Genomic DNA, 24,071 nt, shown 5'->3' on the forward strand with positions numbered 1-24,071 from the left:
TGAGAATAGTTTCTTCAGGCCTGATTGGTGGTCAGTGCCAAGCCTGTTACCTGCCCACAGTCCTGGCTGCCTTAGCTCTGTGTTGGAGGAATGTCTGTGCATCTACTCCGGCAGGAAGAGCAATGGGGTCTTATCCTGAGATTTATTGCCCAACTCCAATTTTGGATCTCCCATTACCTGGCTCCTTAGGGGTAATAAAAGCTAGAGACAGATTGGAAAATATATCCTTCTTCCTGTTTGGGTAAAGACTTGGTTTACTAGGACTGATGTAACAAAATACAGCAGATTAGGTGGTTTGACCAACAGCACTTTATTTCTCACAATTCTGGGGGCTGGAATTCCAAGATCAAGGTGCTGGCAGGTTTGGTTTCCCCTTTGGCCTGCAGATGGCCTCCTTCTCACTGTGTTCTCACATAGCTTCTCTGTGTGCACATACAGGGGAGGGGAGAAGTGGGGGAGAGAGAGGAGGGAAACTGAACTTTGGTGTCTCTTCCTGTTCTTATAAGGACAACAGACCTATTGGATTAGGGCCAACACTTATGACCTTATTTAACCTTAATTATCTTAAAGGCCCCATCTCCGATCATCCTCATGTTGGGGGTTAGGGCTTCCATATGTGAATTTTGGAGGAATGTAAGTCAGTCTATAGTAGGCAGTGATGAAAAGCAAGAAGAAGCAGATCAGACATTTTAGGAAGACCAATGCCTTCCTTCTGGCACTTTCTGTATAGACAGATAACTTTAGTCTTATTGATGTCCACAGATTTGTCCCAGACTAACTGTCCACCTTTCTGTGGGCTAAAGGGAAAGGCTTCAAAGCCAGAAAATCTTAGCCTGCACTTACATGCTGTGCATTTCAGGACAACTGCTTTACTTCCCTGAGCCCTCATTCCCTCCCTTGACTGGGTTGTTGGGTGAGTCAATGCGATAAGCTGTAAGAATGCCCTGAGCAAACTTCTGTTTCTCTAGAGACAATTTTGGAAGAAACCATCAGGAGAATGTCTTCCAACTTCCATTTCTGTCTAGTTCATAAATCATTGCAACTGTCTTAATAATTTGCTCTTTGTCTGACAACCCCCAGCTTCTTCTCCACCAAAATAACAAACAAACAAACAAAAACCAAAACAACAAAAACAAAAAAACCACAACTTCTATCTATAAGTCTGAACCTAGACAGGGCAGCTCCTCGAGGGGCAGGGTTCCTGGGGATGTGGAAGCAGGCCTGCATGTAGACCTGGTGCTGGGGCCTAGGGATAAGTCAGGCATTGGCTTTGCCTTCATGGATGCTTGGTGTAGGGCTGGAAAATAGCTGAGACCCTGAGGATTCATCACATAAAATGCTTGAGAAAGGGGAGTGTGACTAGGAAGCCAGCTCGGGCTTGGAGTGGTTCCAGGCCATTGAGGGCAGAGGCTTGAAGGGGCTTCCTAGAGAAGCTGATGTGGATGCAGGTGCTCACACCCCTCATAGGTGTGGGGAGTTTACCTGAATGAGTTGGGGGTAGGGTACTCCAGCAGAGAGAACCATGGGACAGTGAGGGACAGAAGTGATGCCCTCTGACTTCTGGAGGATTAGGGCTGAACTAAGAGGATTCCTGGGATATATGCTGATGGAAGGTGAATGGAAGAAACATATGGAAGTGAGATGCCTATGGAAGTGCATGCCAATAAAACACAGCTTCCAAGGATCTGGAGAGGATGCCCCAGGATGACTGGCTTGGTGGAAATTCTCCTGGGATCTCCCTGGCCATCCTTTCCCAGTAGCTCCTGACCTACTATGCCTGTGGCTCTCCGGGTCTCACTGAAGGTTAAATCTCTGGAAGATGCCTTGGGCTTTCAAGCTTGGTGTGTCCAGACCAGGGCCTGGCCAGGGGTACCCCTCTTTCTCTCATAACCTCATTTGAGCAAGTATCATCACCAAAGATAAGATAAATGCTTTTCCTTAAAAACTTTACTTCTTTCTAGTTACACAAGCAATATATTTATCATAGAAAATTGGGGACATAGCAAAAAGTATCTAAGGAAAAGAATTAAAAACACCAACCTGATTTCAAAGATACCTAATGTCAGAGAAAATACTGTGAGCATTTTTTTAAATACATCTTTCAGTTTTCTACTCTAAGTGTATTTGTTTATGTTCATATGTATGTTAACACGTGTGTTCCTACAACATTGATATTCATATATTTGAGGCACATATGCTGGGATGAAAAAAATGGGTTTGATATTAATAGTCATAACTCGTATTTTATTGGATTTTTACCTCTACTTGGAATTACAGGATCGCATCCCTATCCCCCATGCAATAGCCACCTAAATTTTTTCTAGGATGCACCAAGAGGTTTATCAAAGGACCCAAGAACTACTTCTTTATTTTTTGCACTTTCAGATCTGTGGCCCTTATGGTGACATGAACTCCGGAGGCCTCCAGAAATGTAGCTCCTTTCTGCAAGGGCTCACCACTGAACCCTTATCTCCTGGCCAGAGCCCTGAGTCTTCCAGCAACTCCTGCCCATCTGTTGCACTGCAGCTTTTCTCCGGGTACAGAATCCCAGCCATGCCCTCTGGAGCCTGTAGTGCATCAAAGCCATGCAGGGGAGTCTCATTCCCTTTTGCTTATGCTTTGAAGTATGAGTGCCTGCTTTTGGTCTTATGTAGCAGTGCCTTGCAGAGCTCTTTATTGAAAAAAATTACGATAGAGAATCTCGAATGATGGCCACCATCCATGTCTTCCTCCTGTCTCCCTTCCAGCAAGTGCCTGCTACTTGTCCCATTGAGAGGTGCCCCTGCCCTTTGAATCTGGGATGGTTTTAGTGACCTACCCAGGATGCATCCAAAAGGATGTTCTGAGACTTCCAAGGATTGATTATGAGAAGCTTTGTCACTTCTACCTGGTCCCTTGTATTGCTCAGTCTTTGGCTACTTCATGTCAGAACCCAGCCACCACAGTATGAGAAGACTCACAGAGAGTCCATGCCTCAGTGCCCTGGTTGACAGTCCTGTCTGAGGAGACAGTTGGAACCCCCTGCACCATCTTAGATCAGCAGACAGTTGAGCCTTTAGATGATTCCAGCCCAAATGTCTCTAGATGGCAACCATTTAAGAGAGCCTGCTAAGCAAAGTCAGCTCTCAGAAACATGAGTGACAATGACAAACTGGTGTTTTAAGCCACTAAATGTTGAGGTTATTTGTTACATATAACAGAAAATCCTCCTTTCTCCAGGCTCAGAAAAGTGAGTGACAGGTACCCTGCCTTCCTCAGAACAACCCCACCCTCTTACTTAAGAGGCTCTGTGCCTGGAGTAAGCTTGTCAGCCTGGCCTCTTCCTTCCAGATGATGTCTTCCTTCCCAGGATAATTCCTCCGGATCCATCCCATCATTCCACCTGCCATTTCTAGACATATTCCAATCCCAAGGGTAAACATGGCTTAAGCCCCAACTAGGAACTCTGTGTACAAAAAAAAAAAAAAAAGGATTTTGCTGTATATACAATGGTATGTATTTATTAAATTCTTTTTTCACTAAGTGTCATATTGTGATAAATTTTTCATGTCATTTAAAGTCCTGCAGAATTAATATTCCACCATTTGAATTTATATCATTATTCATTTGCCAGTTTCTGGAAACTTGCCCCATTCTCTCTCTGTTTTCTTCAAATTGTAAAAAAAATGTTGAGTTGAATATTTTTGCCCATAAATCTTGACCCAGATTCTTATGGAAATAATCAAGTATTCAGCAAAGGGTATAATTTTTAAAAAGTCACTTGATGTATAATGTCACATCATTTTTCAGAAAGAGTGAACCAAGCTATTCACCACCAGTTAGTTTGATAAGTAGAGAAGGTAGTCTCATTTTGATTCTAATTTGCATTTCTCTCTCAGTGATGTTGATTAAAAATAGTTTTTTTTAGTCTTTCACATTTCTGCTGTAATTTTCCCATTACTAATTATTTTATTATTATGTTATTATGATTATCATTTTCTACTGTGTACCAAGAAATGAACTTGACACGAGAAAGGGAGGAATTTTGGTGTATAATCCCTATGAGCTTTGACAGTGGACCACGTGGCTTGAGAAACAGAGTAGGCACTATGAGATAAGAAGGGCACCTGGCCTAGGCTAGCTTGGATGCATCCCTGGCTGCCTGGTAGATCTTCAATACACTTTCGAGAGTGCTACGTGGCCTTTTGGAGAGACAATGACTTTGGCACAAGACAGGCCAACTTTCAAGGTGGATTCCACTCCTTACCAGTTGTAGGACCTTGTCAAGTTACTTAATCTCTTCAGTATCAATTGCCTCAACTGTACAATGAGCAAGTGCCATGTCCTATGTAAGTTCATTATTAGCAAAGAGATAATAAACAAAAGCTTCTTATAGATGAGATGCATTCAGCAATGATCAAATCCTGTTTCACCTCATCATCTTTTGAGTCCGTTTCTTCCTCCTCCCTGCACTGATACTACCTGACTTCATCTATCCTACCATCCTGAGCTCTTTTCTTTCTGTTCCAGCCCCATCTAGTATCCTTGTTCAATGTCTCGTCTTTCCAATTTGTTTGTCATACTGTCAGATCACCTTTCTGAAATGAAATCGGATCCTGTCTCTATTTGATGGCCTTCACGAGCTCTTCGCTGACCTGGGTACTGCTAACCTACCAGACTCATCTCTCACCTCTTGCTTCATCACACTCTGTCCTCTGGCCACAGAACTGCCCAGAGTCCCTGAAAAAGTTCCCAACTTCTCAGAGTCTGGTGTCTTTGAATATACCATTGGAACCATTTTCTCTCCTTTACACACCTTGTGGGTAACTCTTGAACTGACCCTTTGCCCAAGCTGATGCTCCAAAAGTGCATGATTTCCCTCCATCACTGGTCATGGCTTACTGAGTGCAGGAATGACACTTTCACTTCTACATCCCTTTTGCAGCACCTACCTAGGGTTTCTTAATCTTGATACTCTTGGCCAGGATTGGCTGCATAATGTGTGGGGTTCAGGGAAAGATGAAAAATACGGAGTCCTTTGTTCAAAAGTCACTAAGAACTCCTACATCCTAACAATGGAGCATTAAACAAAGTGCAGAGTCCTTTGGAGAGCTGGATCATGTGCAGGTTATGTGTCCACAAGACAAGCTCTGCTACTGACCATTTTGGGCAGGACTATTATTTGTTTTACGGACTGTCTTGTATGTGGTAGGATATTTAGCACATTTCTGGCCTCTATTCACTAGATTCTAGTAACATCTGTAATGGTGACAACCAAAAATGTCTCCAGACATAAATAATCTTGGGAGAGTGAGGGAGACATAATCTCCCCTGTTGAGAACCACCGGTCTGGAAGACTGCAGGAACTCAGAGAGGCTCTTAAGTTTCCTGTGCTTTGCTAAAGGTGAGGGCAGTGGTCCATGGGGAACCCAGCCAGCCTGAGGGAGTGTGTAAGTCAGCTTTCCGTGACTGTAACAAAATATTTGAGACAATCAACTTATAGGAGGAAAAGTTTACTTTGGCTCAGTTTCAAAGGTTTCAGCCCATGATGGGGTGCCCACTGTTTAGGGGCATGTGGCAGGAACATGTGGTAGAGCAAAGCATCTGACTTCATGATGGCTGGGAAGCAGAGGGCCAGGAAGGGCCAAGGTCCCATCATGCCCTTCACAGTCATGCCTCTGTGACCTAAATTCTTTCTAGTAGGTGCCTCCTCTCATTAGTGCCACAGGTTGGTGACCAAGCCTTCAACACACAGGCTTTTGGGGGACACTAATCCAAACCATAGCAAGGAGCCTTCCTGGAAATGGGATAGCTCAGGGCAAGTGCCAGAGGATAGTCATATTTGGCTAGAACTTGCTACCTGGCTAAGTCAGCTCACTTAGCAAGGACTCCAAGGGGTACCAAGGGAGAGGAAATATCCATTATAGCTGGGAAGCTTTGGAAACCTCCGGATGAGTCACGGATCTGGTGGTTTGGCATGGGTGGGCAGAACTTCCCCAGGCTGCAAGATTTATAATAAGAAAGCAGCTTTGAAGTTCTTGGAGATTTTTCAGGGCCAGGAGTCAAAGGAGCCTTGAGGATCACAGAGAGCTCTGGGCTATAAAACACTGGGCAGGATTCCTTACAAATAGGGATCGGGCAACTGCCCCTCCCTGGCCAGGCCTAATGGGTTGCACATGTCCCAGCTGTGGCCCTCAGTGGATCTGGGTACATGGCCTGACTTATCATCTCCTGCAGATCCTCCTGCCCCTGAAGATCCCAGGGATGCAGCAAGCAGGGCACCCTATTTATATGCTGGGGAAGAAGGTGGTGGTGATGCCATGGCTTTGGGATTGGAGAATCTAGGACGAGATGGCAGGTCATATGTTTGGGGGCAAATGCTGGCAAGCCAGCTGTCCTGAGTACCATGAGCTTCCAAGACCTGTGTGGATGAAAGGACTATTCTTCTCCACAGGCCAGGACAACCTGGTGAACCTTGCTGCCGATCAGCATCCTCTAGTTCCCACAAGGACTGCTGCTTGGAGAAAGCATCCTCCCAAGAGGAAGGGAAGGAGCTGTGAGTCAGATGAGATTCTGGGGAATGTAGATCACGTTTTCTTAAAGTCTGTGTTCTTGCCTACACTCTCACGTTGAGGTTTCCAATCCTTTATGTTTTAGCTGTGTGACTTGCAAAAGTTACTTAACCTCTGTGCTACAGTCTTCTTCTTCTTTTTCTTCTTCTTCTTCTTCTTCTTCTTCTTCTTCTTCTTCTTATTATTATTATTATTATTATTACTGGGCAGAGCTGGGGATCCAATCCAGGGACTTGCCCATGCTAGGCAAGGACTTTGCCACTGAACTACAACCCAGTCAGGTTTTCTTACCTTTAAAATGGGTATAGGAAGAATGTTGTTTCCTAGGGTTGTGAAGACAAAATGAGATTTTACATGCATCAGAGGGATAAGCCACTTCACACAGTGGTTAGAACATAGGCTATTGTCTGTTTAAATGTTCCTCTTGACCTTTTTTCTAGCCAGAGACTCTCTGGTGGGTGGCCCAAGATTAAGGGCTCTCAGTTGCAGGCAAAGAAGCTCGACTCTGGAACCCCCTTCCTACAGACCCACTGGAAGGGCATCAAAAGCTCCAGATTCAGCAGATGCTGGAGGACTGACTTCAAAACCAGAGAGGAGTCAGGGGAGCTTGGACTGTCAGGGAGAAAAATGGCAAGAAACAAATCTTAACTTTTGGAAGATGACAGGTTTACACCATCACCAGCGCCCTGGCCACAGATGCTGGACCACACAGAGACTGCACATGACCCTCCTCCTCATTCTGCTAGGTGGGAAGGTGGTGGTGGGGTTCCCTCTGCCCAGTTAGCTTCCAGAGAGGGTGGGCTCCTCACTGTGGGCTTCCCTCCAGTTAAATAGAGCCCTTTCTAGGTAGCTGTTGAGAATTAAGGTCCCCTGTGCCTACCTCTCTGACTGCCCACCTCCACTCAAACCCTCCTTTCTGTACTGTTCTTCCAACACACATACATACATACACACACGCACACACGCGCGCGCACACACACACACACACACACACACACCCAGAGCCTCTGGATATGGCCCCTCTCAAAGGAACAGAAAATCAAACTTAGCCAGTTACTGCATCTAGCCTATGCCTCCAGTTTGTTCTGAAATCTATGGATTAACATATAGACCTCACTGTTTCTATTACCCACATGTTTGATAACAGGAAGAATGGAGAGGAAAGAAGAGGAAACTTCAGCAAAGTATACAGGTCCTTGATACGGCAAGGAAGAAAACACTGAAAGAAGATGTGTTCCTCATTTCTGCATAACTATTGTTTGTGGCTTCTTTTCACTATTTCATTCCAATGATTTTCTGCTTTTTGTCTTCAGCCAGTCCTTTGCTGCTCTGCCTGGTGGGTGGCCCAAGTGTTTAATTTTGAGGGATAGGAGCTCTTGATATGAGGCTGCAGAATTTTTCCACTGACGTCTTCTACTAGATATGGCAGAAGTTGGAGTCGCCCAGGGGATCCCTAAATTCTCTGTTACTTCTCCCATGTTCCCATAGTCAGCAATCTTATTTTTTTTTCCACAACCAGGATCAAACATGCTGGCTAGTTGGGGGACTACCCTTCTTCCTGGCCTGTCTTTCCAGTGGCATCTGAAATAAGCAGATGGCTGGGTTAAACCCCAGTTTTGTTCCCCTCATGGGGAAGCAATTGTCCTCAAAGAATAGCTTCTTCCAAATCACTGAACTAGCAGAGCCCAGAGCAGTAGGAATGGGAACAAGAGCTATAGTGGGGCACGGGAACTGCAAACCTTTATTCTACCTCTTCGTTCTGAACACTTTCTTCTTACTCTGATGACCAGAGAACCATAAATTATTCCCCTGTTCAGAGTATTCATCACTTTGCAGGATGGTGCCCCACCTGGTAAGGTGCTAGTCAACGGGTGTGGGGACCGATTCTTCAATGGACTCCCTCATCACTTGGAGCACAATAGCTCTGGCCATGGGTGCATTCTAAAACAAATGAATCCCATGCACATAAATCCTCTCCCCCCTGGCTTTCTTCTTTTCTTCCCAAAAGGGACAAAGAAAGGTAGAGCTCCATGTTTTCCCTTCCTGCAAAGGTATCCTTTCCTGATGGTTCCTGGATGAACTATAAATAAGCTCAGTGCTTCCATCTGGGTCTACTAGTTGGAGGTGTTTCCCTATGAAACTGAAAGTGTGGGTTGTTGGAGGAGATAGATTAGCACAGGGCTGGCATTTGGGGAGTGTGGCCACTCAGCTTGTTCCTTAAGAACCCATGGCTTGGTCCTTGGATGACGGAATGCTGCTGGGCATGGCCAACTGGGTGGCTGGGTGGGTTGGATAACTCCTCGTCCATGGTGCTGAGCTTCGGGAAGTGCTCATCTTGTGTCCCATATTTGGCCATTCAGTCCCCAACAGGACTCAATATCAATCCAAATGACACTTTTTAAAAAGAGCATAATCATTTGGTACATAGGGCTTGGATCTGCCCTCAGATTCCAAGGACTTTTGACTAACTTCCACTGGGAGGCTTGCCACAGGGTCACACAGCATTGGAATCTGGCATAAACATGGTGAGTACTGTTGGGTCCACTAAGTCATTGTGGAGAAATCACGGACCTGATTGCATTGTTCTGTTTATTATAACAAATACCTGAGAGAATACAGCTTTTACAGAGGAAAGGTTTATTTTGGCTCCTGGTTTTAGAGGTTTCTGTTCACGGTTGCTTGGGTCTGTTGTCTTCAATTCTGTGGTCAGGCAGAACATTATGGTGGGGAGTGTGTTGGGGACCATGATGCTCCCCTCATGGCAGCTGGATGGGTGCAGGGAGATAGAGAGAGAGGCCCCAATATTCTGTTCAAGGGCACACCCCCAGTGACCTTCCCACCTCCTAAAGGCTCCACCATTTTCAGAAGTGCCACCTGCTGGGGACCAAGCCTTTTAGCACATGGGTCTTTGGGGGTTATTTCAGATCTAAACTCTAGCAACGTCCTCCACTCAAAGTTGGTTGATTACAATCAAAATGGGCTAAGGTAGCATGTCCAAATAATGTTGCCTCCAAAATTTTGAGGCCTACCAATTATTGTGCTCCTTTTTACATGGTATGGAGTAGAAGGCACAGCAACTTAACATTTATTTTTGAGAAAATGTTGGTGCTCATGGAATTCGCAGAAGTCAAGTCTGCATTTCTGTAGGATGTATCTCCCACACCCTGGCTTACAGGTATTGTATCATGCCAAAAGCATCATGATACTTGCTATTTCTGTTTGGTCTTAAACTCATGATGCAATTAATGTACTGGGTTAAAATTCTGCTACTGGGGGTGGCTGTATGTTCAAGGCCTTTGTGGCTTAAATTGTGACCACAGACCAGATCAGGGGTTTTGATATTTCCTTAGGAAAAACAAGTATGTTGCTGTGTTTACCAGGTGAAAGCAAACATCTTCTGCTACTTGTCAGTATAGAAAAATTAGTCACTATACACTCAGTCAGATGTTAATAATTAACTCCAGTAAGCAGAAACTCTAGGACAGTGGATTCTATGAATGATACCATTTAATTCTTTTTCTCCAAAATCAACATCGTCGTCAACTGCCCAACAATGATGATGACATTAATGCTCAGAATTCCCCCACTGAGTTCTCTAGGGCCCAATAAATTGACATTCTTTTTCCTCTTTTAGTTCAAGTTTGTTAACAGATAGATAGCCGTCACATATTATTACAACACTGTATTCCTTATTAATAAAGCTGATTGGAGAATGTGGCTTTTGATCTGAGGCCAAATGGGTTTGCTTAATTTCGTTCCTGAATTCTGGCTCTATCGTTGCCATCAGTATAGCAGGAACGCCACAGGTCTTACCCTGAACCAGAACCAGCCACAGAAAATTTATGGCACAGAGAAAAAAAAAAACACTGTGTGCTCCTTTAGACAGAACTGGTTTGAAAAAAAAAGGAAGGGCTTGTTTAATGGAGCATGTTTAATTCCTTCTCTTAAACTTGATAATGACGTATGTTATACTTGTTCCCATGGGGAAAAATTAGTGGGCAAAAGAGGAAGAGGCCAGCAGTGTTGCTCTAATTGCAATGGCTCCCCATGGAGACATGGGCGGGGGGACCAAGTGGTCCTACCCTCCCTCTTCTCTCACTGTGACACCCCCTTGCTAGATCAGATGGAATGAATCTGACTCTTCAGCTTCGTACTGCTTGCTCTCCTGATGCAGAGGCATCCTGGGTTTCATGCCTGAACTTCGGCTTCCAAGGCATGTCCTGATGGAGCATCTCTCATCTCAGTTGTGGTAGCAAAAATAAGAGTTCTGTGCCCACTGCTAGAAAATACAGAGGGAGCTAGGAATGAGAATTAGTTAGTTAATAGCCAAAAGGCAAAGTGTGGTCAAGTTGCTTAACACTGGGGGTGCATTTTGAGAAGTGCATCATTGGGTGGCTTTGCTGTTGTGTGAACATTGTAGAGGGTACTTACACAAGCCTAGGTGGCTTAGAGTGCATCACCTGATGTGGCCTCTTGATGCAATTGAGATGCAGTAAACCGCAAAATGTTTGAGGCCACTGCTGACACGGTAACACTACAGAGTGTTTTTCAGTAAACTTTTTTTTTTTTAATAGGAGTACACTTTAAAATAATGAATAAAGTATTGTAAGGTAAATACATAAACCAATGACACCATTGTTTATTATCATGATCAACTGTTATTAAGTCCTGTACATAATTTTCTGTGCTGTATTTTCCGATGATGGGCAGTGCAGTAGGCTTTATACCAGCACCACCAACGTGGTAACGCCTGTGCTATGATGTTAAGATGGCATAGGTCACTAGTGTCAGAGTTTGGATCTGGGATGTCCCCCAAAGCTCATGTGTTAAAGGCTTGGGTCCCAGCAGCTGGCACTAGCCAGGCACTGTGGTACATACCTGTAATCTCAGTGGCTCTGGAGGCTGAGACAGGAGAATTGCAAGTTCAAAACCAGCCTCAGCATTTTAGCAAGGCTCTAAGCAACTTAGCAAGGCCCCTGTCTCAAAACGAAGAATTAAAAAGTGCTTGGGATGTAGTTCAGTGGTTGAGTGTCCCATGGGTTCAATTCCTGGTTAAAAAAAAAAAAAAAAGGTCAGCTGGTGGCACTGTTGGAAGTGTGGAAATTTTAGGAAGTGGTGGTGGGGTTGTCACTATTGAAAGAAGTTGGTCACTGGAGGTGTGTCCTTGAAGGGTGTATCTTGTCCATGGCCCTTTTCTCTCTCTCTCTCTCTGCTTCCCAATCACCATGAAATGAGCAGCTGGGTTCCACTCTGTGCTCCCCACCATGATGTTCTGCCTCATCAAGGTCCAAAGCAACGGGGCCGTGGGACCACAGACTGTAACTTCTGAACCTGTGAGCCAACAGAAATCTTTCCTCTTTCAAATTGATTTTTTTCCTGCATTTTTTGCCACAATGCTGACTAGGATATGAGGTGACAGAAAATGTTCAGCTCTGTTATAGATTTTATGGGACCACTGTCATATAGGTGATCCACCACTGACCCAAGAGATTATAATTGCAACTGTCCTCCCCAAGGTGTGCATGTCCATACACTCCGGATGGGGCACCTCATCTGTAATAGGTTAGATATCGGTTCCTCCTTGGTCCTCTTTCTTTAGCACTTGGCCCACGGATCAGCACCCCCATCATCCAGCTCATGCTCAAGATGAGTTTCCAGAATTCTCCTTTAGAACATAGATTTTGACTTTGATTTTCTGGTATTGCAGAAAAACCATGACTCCCCTGCCCAGCCTCCACCCAGGGCTCCATGGATCTCATCAGAGCTCACACTCAGGGAATCAGTATTTTCCCAGCATTTGAGTTGTGTTCTACTGATCATAGGGCCGAGGATAACAGTGGATGGAGTTCTCTAACTGCTTTCCAGATGGGGTCTGGTTTCACCCACCATTGTTATTCTCTGTGCATCTAGATGTTACAAAGGAGGAGTATCAGATGGGTAGGGGAGGATTTGTGCAAGGAAACAGTCATGATTTCTATCAGAGTGCCTGGGTTAATTTCTTAGGGCTGTCCTAACACAGTGCCACAAATAGGTGGCTTTAAGACAACAGGATTTTATTCTTTCCTAGTTCTGGAGGCTGGAAGTTGAAAATCCAGCTTTGTGGTAGAATTGGTTCCCCTTGGAAATGCTGAGGATCTATCTGCCCCCACCGTGTCTCTCTCCCAGCTTTTAGTGGCTGCAGGAATCCTTGATGTTTTCTGGCTTACAGCTGTATACTCCAGATCCCGCTTCAATCTTCTCAGAGATATCTCTTTGTGTCTGTGTCTTCTCTTCTCTTACAAGGATGCAGCTATGTTAGCTTGCACTATAATCCAGTGTGACCTCACCTCTACTTGATGATGTGTGCAGAGATGTTAATTCTAAAGAAGGGCACATTCAGAGGCGCGGGGGTGGGGTTTAGAACCTCTCATATCTTTTCATATGTTATTTTTTGTTTTTGTGAGACACAGGTCACCCCGTAGCAGTGCTAAATTATTAAGTGATTTCTTCCAACGTCATTTCCTTAAACCTAATGCAACTTATCTCATCTCTAAAAATGGAGAGTACATTTTAGAAGCAGCTCCTCTTCTAAAGTTTTCTATCCCAATTCTTACCACATAGCACAATTTTTAAAATTCAAGATTCTACAGGCTATGCTATTAGAAAAATGTCCTTCAGTCATAGGTGTGGTCTGCTTAAAAAAAAAAAAAATCAAAGAAACTCTTTGAATTCTAGCCTAGGCAGAAATACAAAATTCCTGAATTGAAATACAAAGAGTCCAGGTAGGGAGGGTAGGAATTAACAAATGGAAAATCATACTTTTAGGAAAAAAAAAAAAAAGAACCAAAGAAATAAAATGCCATTCACATCCAGGTGTATGGCCACGTTTCCATATAAGGATTCTTCTAATGTATTTGTTTCAGTTTAATTTTTGTATCTTCAAGGATCTTGTTATTTAGTAGAGGAAAAGTCCTTCAAATTCACACAATTACTAGCCGTTTACTCAGTGCCATCATGTAATAACTCATTTGTGCCTTAACATAACAGTGAGAGAGGAAGACGAAAGAGGCTCCCGCTTTACATGTTGGAATACTCAGGAGGAGAGAGATGAGTTGACTTGTCCAAGATCAGATGACTGGTTAGCCAGGGAGTGGAGAACATTGGTGGTCTGGGCAAAATCATAACTACTTCTGTAGGGCACATGGTGGAGGGGGTGGGCCTTCCCTTATTTTAGTTTAAATTTTTTTTTTCTTTTAACTTAAATAAGACAGAGCCATTGCTAAAGAAATTGCTTTGAGTCAGGACTTTGCTCAGTGCCTGGATCCTTGGTTACTGCCCCCACGTGAACCAATGATTTCATCAGAATTGAACTCCCACGAGTCTAAGGGTGGGGATGGAGAGAGGCTTGGATGCCAAGGCTCCCACAGGGGACTAGGGGAGCCCGAGGGGTCAGTACAGCCTGCAGAAGTGAGGGGATCCCTGCTGACTCTCGAAGGACAAAGAGAATAAGCCAGGCAAGATTCGAGGTTGGGGAGGGAAGGTGTTTGCATGCAGGGGAAAGTGCCTGGCAAGGGTAGGGAGGAGTGGGCATCGGTGGGGCCAGATGGGTAAGCAGCGGTCAGCTTATGAGAATCTTCACTAAAAAGCTGTGTCTGGGGCTTCATTTGGGGGGAAGTCTTAGAGAGGAAAAGGGAGAGAGGAGATGGTTTTAAACCAGGGGTTCTCAACTGGAGATGATTTGTCCTTTTCTCTCCTCCCTCCCCTGGGACATCTGGCAACATCTGACCAGGTCCTGGGGTCTTACAATGGTGAGGAAAGAGTTGCTCCTGGCATCCTGTGTGTAGAGGCCAAGAACACTGCTGAGCCTTCTACGGTGCCCAGGGCAGCTTCCTATAACAAAGAATTATCTGGCTAAAATGTCATTGGGCCAGGCCTGGGGTTGTGGCTCAGCAGTAGAGCGCTCACTTAGCATGCTCGAGGCCTGGGTTCGATCCTCAACACCACATAAAAATAAATAAATAAACAAAATAAAGGTATTGTGTCTAACCAAAAAATAAATACTAAAAAAAAAAAAAAAAAAGTCAACTGGCCAAGTTTGAGAAACCCCCTTTTAAGCAAGGGAATGATATATTTATTGACTTATTTTCCTGTTTTGGAAATGTTAGCTGCTAGGTAGGAAATTTTAGGGGCAAGCACCTGGGTTTGCAGGGAAAACAAGCTGCTTCTCCCTTAAGTGACTGCTAACATTCCTTCAAGTTGTTTTTTTTTTTTTTTTTAAATTGTTTGTTTGCTTGTTTCAGATAAGGCTTTTCTGAGAAAACCACAAGGAACTGGTTTGAACCAGCCCAAATCAGCCAAAATAGCTGAATCATTCCTCTGGGTGACCTAGAGTAAATTTTGCTCATTATAATCTCGTGATCTCTCCAAATTCTCTGCTCCTAGGCCTTCCCCATCCACCATTTTTGAACATGTGCTGTATGAAGAAGCATGATCTCAAACTGAGCATGTTCTGTGTCATCTCTGTATGTGATGACAAGCTTTCCCAGTATGAACATCCTAAGTTTCCCCAATAAAGTCCCCTTGCTTCCTAAGTTCCGGGAGACACTGCTTTGGGGTTATCCCCAGTGCCCTCCTTGCTCTTTGCAAGAAATAGCCTTTTCTTCACTCTTCTGTCTCCTGTTTGTGCTTTGTGCTCTCCAAGAGACAAATACATGGTGTTTGGTTACAGAAAGACAAATTAAAAGTGGCTCTAAGGGATGGGGAATTGCTAAATGACCCAGCTGCCTTATTGAGTCTGGCTCTTCTTCCTCTGTACTAGATTGAATATATGGCTGCCACAGTCTAGCTGGGCAAATAACCGGGAGGTGACAAGCAACTTGAAGGTTCAAGTGGGAACTACTTTATTGCGAGTGAACTCAGTGGGAACTGAGCGAGAACTCAAAGTAGCGGGCACCGAGGTAGCAGGAGCCGCTTTATTGCGGGACAGCAGAGGTATATATACCCAACTGATTACACACAGCTTGACTCAATTAACATCATCTAGATACAGCAGTCAGCCCATAAGGAATCCTCACCATCTTAATGGCTGGCTGGCGTTGCTTCACAAACCACTCCTCCTGGCAAACTGCCAAGCACCATCTTGACTTGAATTGTAACCCCAACATATGGCATTTTCATTTTCTGTTTAGTTTTTCTTTCTCTTCCCTATTCCATGATTACCTAGCAGAGACCCTGGAAGTGATCACGATCCATGTGAGGGGTGTCCCCTAGAGTTACGCCTACTCTATGCAGCAGGCTTTAGGGGAATGAAGTCACTCCATGAACCCTTTAAGGTTGAGTTGAACAGTAGAGTTGAAAAAATAATCAGCCAAGTCCTTCTTCTTAGTGTTCATCACGAGCCTGTGCTCAGAATTTGGTGAATGATTGAACAAATGAATGCATGGTTGGGTAATCCAAAGAATGGGAAAACTAATTGGATACCAGGTGAGGCTGAAGGAGAAACTCATCGTTAACAATCCCAGCAAGGGATCATACCAAATTTCCGGAGCGCGTTGAAGTGGAAACAAACAGCCCCGTGCCAGGGTCCTGTTGGCAGCTGCTTCAGAATCTGGGCTGCTGAGGGGCGGCTGGAGTGGAGGCCAGGTTTAGACTCTTGAAAGTTACTAGACTTTCTGGTCTCCTGGGTCCTCTACAGTCTTATCAGTGAAGCTTTGTCAGTGTTTCCATCATAAACCCTGGGTGTGGGACTAAGTGGCCTATAAAACCCGACTCCAGGCTAAGGCTGGCAGGCACAGAGCCTGCTAGGATGTAATTAGTTTGGCTCAAGGAGGCTCCGGTTGGCTTCTTCGCTTAATTGCAAGAGTAGGACCAAGAAATACAGAGGTTGGGTGCCCCTCTGTTTCCAAGGACAGGCACAGAAAAGCTTCTGTTGCAGGGGTAAACTGTGATCCAAGCACCCACACCCAGCTCTGGAAAGCAGGGTCCTGAAAGGGGTGTCCCTCCAGGAGTGGGGTTACTGAGGGTAAGTGTCAAGGCAGCTCATGTCCCTCCAGGCCTTTGTGTCCCTATGTGTATCTCACATCATCCTGAGGGTCCACTTTGGTACCCGGGTAGTGATGTTCCGAGGTGACTGCAGTAAAACCAAACAGTTGCTTCAAGTCACATGTCCCTCACACTTGGGCCTTTCACTCAGTGGTGACATTCACTCTCTATTGAGTTCAATTGTCTGTTATTACTGCCTTGTACAGGTTGAGCAGTCAGAACCAGACCCTGCTCTCCATTCAGTCACTGTGCCTTACACATAGCAATGAGATCCCACCCTTCTTAATTTCCTCATTTTTAAAGTTGTGAAAATAATACTCCATTTATATCATAGCAATGAAATATAAGTGACATAATTTATAAAATCACCATCATACTGTGTCTGGCAACAAACACCACCACCCTCAACCTCTCAAAACCCAGAAAAACAGAACGAGAGAGAAAAAGAAGCCATTCCTTAGATAACAACTTATGCTGCTTTTGCTACCATAATCGTAACAATGTCATAAAAGGCTTCCTTGGGGCATGTAGACTTCTGTAAAAGCTAAGAGGAGTGAATGTCTAAGGGTGATGGAGGTGGGAAGAGTGGGAGGGAAGTCTTCCTAGAGGAGATGACAGGACCGACCGGAGGCCTGAAAAATGGAGGATGAATTTCCCAGGCAGAGAAGAGAGGGAAATACACCCTGTTGTAAGAACGGCTCAGCTACCAAAAGTGCATGGACATTTAGAGGGCAGGAGAACTGGTCACAGGGTGCAGGGTAGTGGAAGGGCTGTGGTGGGGTTGGGCTGATGGAACAATCCTTTCTTCTCTTGTCCTCTCTGTTCCCTTTCTCATTTTTGCTTTCTGGGCATTGGTGATGCTCAGATTCTCGAGTGCACAGCTAAACTCCAAGCTCAGTGCTGTCCTTGGGAGGCATCAGGGCTGCCTCTCACCTCTCAGATCTGCTCAGCTCTCCACCCTGCCCCACCCCACTCCCTTCCACCCTGCCGGAGGGCTCACTCCTGTAAAGTTCTCTTTAAAGTCTTTATGGCTCCTCAGTGCAGGCTCCCAGTCTACCCTGCACCACACGTGGGCTTGTTAATTCCTTTAGAGGTCCACACCTTGGAGACATGGGCACCGATTCCTGGGGAGCAGCTGCCTTCACTCTGCCAAAAAAGCCAATCGATATCCCCTTCTCAGGAATAGAGACCAGGGCCAATTGCAGAAACCCTGGAAGCAAACAAGGACACAGGTGTATTTTGAACATCTACTACTGAAGACTGTGCTGGGGACTTGTACATTTGAAACCTGCGTTCATATATGACTGTGTTGCTAAATATTCTGGGCAACTTCATGGTTCCAAGTCTCGGTTTCTCACGGTGTGGGATGGAATGGTAATGGTGACTTACTTTGAAGAAGTAGAGCTCTGGCTGCCTTGGAGAGCCTAAGACGTGAATATCTCCTCACCTGCTCAGATTTGGAAGAGCCTTCTGGATAGAATACAGAATTCCTTCGTTGAATTATAACTAAAGCAGTGGAGGGTGGGGGATAAGCTCTGGACGTGGAGTTAGAGCTAGAAGCCAGAGCTTTATTGGCTTTGAACTTGGGAGGTTTTGAATTGACTTCAAGGGGGAAATCCCTGCTTACTCCCCTATGTACCTGGGGGAGGGTGTGGTTAGGCTTCATGAAGAAACTTGCTCAACAATGAAGTTGGGAAAAGCTGAAGAGACAGGGAGGGCACTCCAAGAGACTCCTCCTTCCTTATAGGTAGGCTGCTGGTTCAGTCTTCTGCCTGTTGGGGTGTCACCTGGCTAAGTGTGCCTGGTTGGCCACTTGACAGTTAGTGTGTCCATCTGTGGTCAAGTCTCTTAAGCCCTAAGCTTTCCTCAAGTACCAAACACCATTCATGTTAATTTCTTGAGGGGCAAATGACCTGGCACACAATGAACACCCCATAAATGTTAGTTCCCTCCTCCCTCTCCCACCTTCAAAATACCCTTTTCCCCCAAGGAACACCACCCAGCCTGGGGGCACAGCTCAATAAAGTCCCCATAAAATTCAGCTTCCCTGAGCCCAGCTTTAGAATTTACAGCGAGTTGATTCATCACGTTGTTTGAATTATGGCAATATGAAAATACAGAAAACCCACAGGGAGTCAGCCTTTTCCCATGTATAAAACGGGGTTACAATCTCATATAAACTTTTAAAAGAGAATACTTTAGTTTATATCTTCATGCATAGGATTGGAAAAAGAAAAGGAAAGAACAAGAAAAGAAAAAAGTCCAGATTGGCCCAACACTGGAATTCAACCCACACCCTTGCCATGGACGCCTACAGACTCTTCTCTTGCTCTTCATTCTTCATCTTCACGATTTCCACCCTGGTGTCCTTATTACAATGAACTGGGTTTTTGCTGGATTCAGAGTCCTGATGCCTGCTCAGGATCTGTTGGTTCATCCATCCTTCCTCATCTCCATGGTCACAGCCTGCATCCCAGTCTCCAGCATCCCTGCCCTGGATCATGGACCACCTTACCATGGATCACCCCAGCAGATGAGGTTGTAGTGAGGAGGCTGGTTGGGTGGGACGCTTGCTGGTGCACACAAATCTATTCTATCTTTTACCACGCAGGAGTTTAAGAAGACCCTATGGAGCTCGCAGGGTGAAGTCTGAGCCCCTGAACAGTTCTTCTTGGCTTTACACCATCAAGACCCACCCCTACAGCTTCTCTTGTTCCTGTCCTTTGCTGTGAATATGGCCCTTTTCTGCTTTCTTTGCTTGGAAGACTCTTTCTCCCTTTTAAACTTCTCTGACTCTTTGTTTACTCCCATTTATCTCATAAGACTCTGGTTATGTACAACTTCTCCTGGGAACATGTACTGTGATCACCTTACCTTACCCTATGCACCCCAAACCAGGTCAAATCCTCTAGCTCTGGGTTACCTTACACACATCTGTTTCTTTACACTGGAAAGAAATGACTGTAAATATGATGAATTTCTTTCACCTCCAGGCTGTAAGCTCCACAAACGCAATGACTAAAACTTTTTTGTTCATCCTTACATGTCTGATCTCCATAAAGTGTCTTTACATGGTAGGCAGTTGAAATAAAAAAAAAAAAGACTTGATGAGTAGTTATGACAGATACCTATCTCAGTCTTGGTTCTACACCATTGATGTCCAAGTTCACTTCAAGGTAACTCTACCATCATTTGCATCTGCAAAAACCACACTGCTCTGTAATGTTGGTATAAGAATTGGAGAGAAGTCTGCAAAGTGTGTATCCTATAACTATTGATTTCAATGAATGAACATCTACTCCTTTTGTGAGCGTTTGGGGACAGAAGAAAAAGCATCCTATAACACTGATCATCAGTCATGATGAATTATTCAACACCAGCTAATGCCCACCAGAGATGCACAATAGCAGATTCTTGGATCAGAGTTCTGTTTACACTTGGATGGTGAAGGAATATCAGTTGTTAGCTTTCAAATGAGACCTCCTCTTGGATGGCAGCACATGAAAGAATATCCTGGGCACTAGTCCAAAGGTCTGTATAAAACATGTGTGGATATTCAAATACAATTTCATTTGCTCGTGACACCACCTGTCAAGAGCCACATCCAAGTAAAAAATAATTACAAATTATGAAGCTTTATAGAAAATGGAATAATAATAATTCAATAAAAAATATAATTTGAAATAATAATTCATGATAAAAAGAATGTGTAACTTACTAATTATTCTATGTGTCTATCTTTCCGTCCTTACACATTCAACTTTTTGTAGGGAACCATAGAGTGGCTAAGGATTAAACTCTCCTGGATGAGCACTAGAGAATTCCCTGGCTGCCAGTCTTCTTACTGCAGCTTCTAGAATTTTAGATTTGGGCAAAGCGTTTGAGAGGAAATCTTAAGGGATTGTTGGCAAAGAGGATTGGCAGAGAACCCGGAGGCTTAGAGAATGAACTCAAGCTACAAGTTTCTTACTAAAAGAACCCCTCTTCACAGCATGCCATGTTGTGGTATGAACTGTGTCTACATATGTTACCTCGTGTGATCTTTCTTCAAAACTCTGACACTGTATGAGGGGGATTAGCCAAACAGTTTTACAGATGAGAAAATGGGTTCAGTAATTTGTCCAAGGTTGATCAGCTCGTTAATGGCACTGCCAGGATTTAGACTTGGTTTTTCTACACAAAGTTCTTTTTTTTTTTTTTTTAAATTGTTTTGCATTGACTTCTGTAGGCAGGGCTGGCTGGGTCTTAATCCCTCATCTTATCCTTCCCTTTTCTCTCAGTCTGAAAGTTTTCTGTCCCTGTAAGGGTCAGCTCTGAGGCTTGCCTGGCTGCTTCCCCAGGAAGCTCCTCACCCTTCCCCACAGGGGTTCCCACAGCACTTGTGCTCCTGTGTAACGAGTAGGTGCAGCGCAGTGTGGTCTGAGCCACAGGGAAACACATCTGCTTTGTGGGTTTCTGCTGAGCCACGTGGTGTGCCGAGGGAGAGGCCTGGATGGAGATGCACAGAGCAGTACTCGGGCAGTTTCTAGATACTTTACTTGTGACATTGGTGTGCGGGAGGTATTCTTTTCCCTGTTTTATGGCTAAGGAATCACATCCCAGGAAAAAGCAGATCTTCTGTGCACAGGAAAAGGTATTAGAGCATTAACTGCATCCTCCTGTGTTCTAGTTTGTCACATGGTTACAACTTACTCCATCCACACATCCTACAGAGGAAGCTCTGGGTATCCCATTCTACAGATGAAGAGACTGAGGCTCCAGTGAAGTAATAGATTCCTCCGGTATCCCAAGGGCACCATCTGGCCTTTGCTGCCATTTCAGAAACCTGCCCGGGGCCTTGTCTGATGCGAAGGAGTCTATCTCAGCCAGAAGAGTCCAACAACACGGGTGAAGTGGTAACAGCCTGTAACGATTAGACAAGGAAGAAGGAAGGGGATTATGAGGTGTCAAACAAATAGGAAACAATTGGGAGGCAATTATGAGGGATGTATAGGCAACATTCCAGGAAGCCAAACGCTTATAGAGCTGTTTACAACGGAAGTGGTGGGAAAAGCCACCCTCTGGACCGAGAACCACATGTTCTGGAGAAAAATATCGTATCGAATCACAGAAACTCTTGGTGGGGAGAAAACAAAACAAGGTCTTTCATTCATTTAATCAGTCAGTTCATGATTATTGAGTTTCTGTTAGGAGTCAGTTCTATCCTGGGCACTGCATGTTCAAAGTTGAACCAATCCAGTTTCTACCTTGTGCTCACAGGTGGTTGAAAGTCTGCAGGGAGAGGAATAGGTGTCACCATGGAGCACAGTGTAGATGTTGATGGGGGAAGTGAAACATCAGGAAGATCACAGAGGTGTGGGGGAAACTCTGGAGAAATCAGAGAAGCTTCACAAAGTGGGTGACATGAGGAAGGGGGCCTCGAAATAGAGATCTGAGCCGGGCAGGGGACAGGCAGGAATGTGCATAGCGGGTTCAGGTGACAGGAGTAGCCAGGTGAGAAACAACATGTCATATGGCTATTCTGACTAATGCCTGTGTCCCCTCCCCTCTGCTGGAAACACAGCACAGACTGTCAACAGAGACTAGTAATTGAATCTGGATGGCCAGATGTCGAGTGGAGAATCAAGCACTTTGCTGCTGGTAGAGATCCATCCAACATTCCTTATTCCATATTTTAGTCAGTGTCATTGCAAGGAAAGCCACCAATTGGGATGCAGCAAGGTGGTGAGGTGAAGCAGGCTCTGGAGCCCCGAGGTCTGAACCTGGCTTTGTCACTTACTAGTTTTGTCACTGAAACTCTCTGTGCCTCACTTTCTTCGTTTGTAAATTGGGGACGACAATAGTACCGATCTAGAATGGTTGTAAAGATATAAACTTGAATTTTGTATCAGGCAATGTCATCTTCCTATCCAGGTCTTCTTGAATTTTATGTCATAAAAGCATGGCTGACTTTTTATATTCATTTATAGCTGATGACCAACCTCCTGAGTCACGTGGAATCATTATTTGAGTGAAAACTCAGAGGCCTTCTAAGCCTTTCTTCCTGAGTTTGGAAAGTTGGTCAGATGACTGTGTGACCTTGGTAAAGTCACCTCATTGCACTCCCTGCCCTGTGATACCCAGGAGACATGTGGTATAAGGTACCCTGTATCAGTTGTGATTGATGGCCACATGACTGCTTACAATGGGCCAGGTCCCCTGAGTTTTAAAACTAGTAACTTGTTCATCTCTCCCAACAATCTCATGAGGTAGATGCTATCATCATTTCCAATTTACCCATTAAGAAACTGAGGCATCGAGGAGCTGAATGCTTTTCCCCAAAGGCACCCATTGATGCATGGTGGAAGGAGGATTGGATCCATGCAGGATCACACCTGAGCTGTGGGCTTCTCTAGGCTGTTGGGACCCCATAGAGCAATTGAGCAATTGAAAGAATATCTACCACTATGTTACCATTCTGTCTTAGGGAGGTTAGGTATGACCTTGGATCTAAACCTCTCCTACATAATATATGCAGTTAAAATCCACAAAGTGCTGCTGGCGTGTGAAAATGTATAAAATACACAATAAACAGCCTGGGAAATATCATCTTAGATAGCTCCTTTTTTTTTTTTTCTAAATCATTTTATGTCCTTGGATTGAGTCGATTCTGTGTCCCGAGTTGCAGAGAAGGACCCAGCAGGATTTCGTGGTCAACATTTTCCAACATCAACACAGTCACTCCCCTGGCTACAGTGGTGGTTCATAGGTGACTGCAAACTTGCTGTCTTTTCTGCTCCTCCAGGCCTCTGTGCTCTCAGCCCTTCACTAGAGGGAAGCAGCTGGCTCTGGGCCCACAACTGGTCATAGCAGTTCCTAAGAATCTCTACTCCCATTCATTTTGTCCCTATTATCCCCCAAATCACTTCCTATGGAGCTCTTTTCTTCATAGAAACTCCAACCTGGTCTTGGGAAAGCCCTTGTGTTATTCAGCTTTCTGTCGATGTGACAAAATGCTTGAGATAAACAACTTAAAAAGAGGAAAGACTTATTTTGGCTCATCATTTCAGAGGTTTTAGTCTACGGTTGATTGACTGTGTTGTTTTGGGCTGGTGGTGAGGCCATGCATCAGAGTGCAAACGTGTGGCAAATGAAAACTGCTCACCTCACAGTGGCTGGGAAGCAAAGAAAGAGTGGAAGGGGTTGGGGTTTCAATATCTCCTTTGAGGGTGTGCTCCCTAAGACCTTCCACCAGGCCTCCCCTCTAAGGGTTCCGCCATCTCCCAACAGAATCACAGGCTGAGGACCAAGCCCTTAGCACCTGAGTCTTTGGAGGACATGCCATATCCAAACTATAATAGCCCCATTACAAGCAGCCCCACATGGAATACTGGGAGATGTTGTGGCTCCAGAGTCAGGAAAGCAGCATCCTGGCAGAGTTGGGTGACTCAGTTGTTAGAGAGCCATTGCTTTTCAATGATCCCCAGTTTTCCCTTCTGTAAAAGATAGATATACAGCAAT

The sequence above is a fragment of the Urocitellus parryii genome, chromosome 11 (genome assembly GCF_045843805.1).
Source record: "Urocitellus parryii isolate mUroPar1 chromosome 11, mUroPar1.hap1, whole genome shotgun sequence".
Taxonomy (NCBI): domain Eukaryota; kingdom Metazoa; phylum Chordata; class Mammalia; order Rodentia; family Sciuridae; genus Urocitellus; species Urocitellus parryii.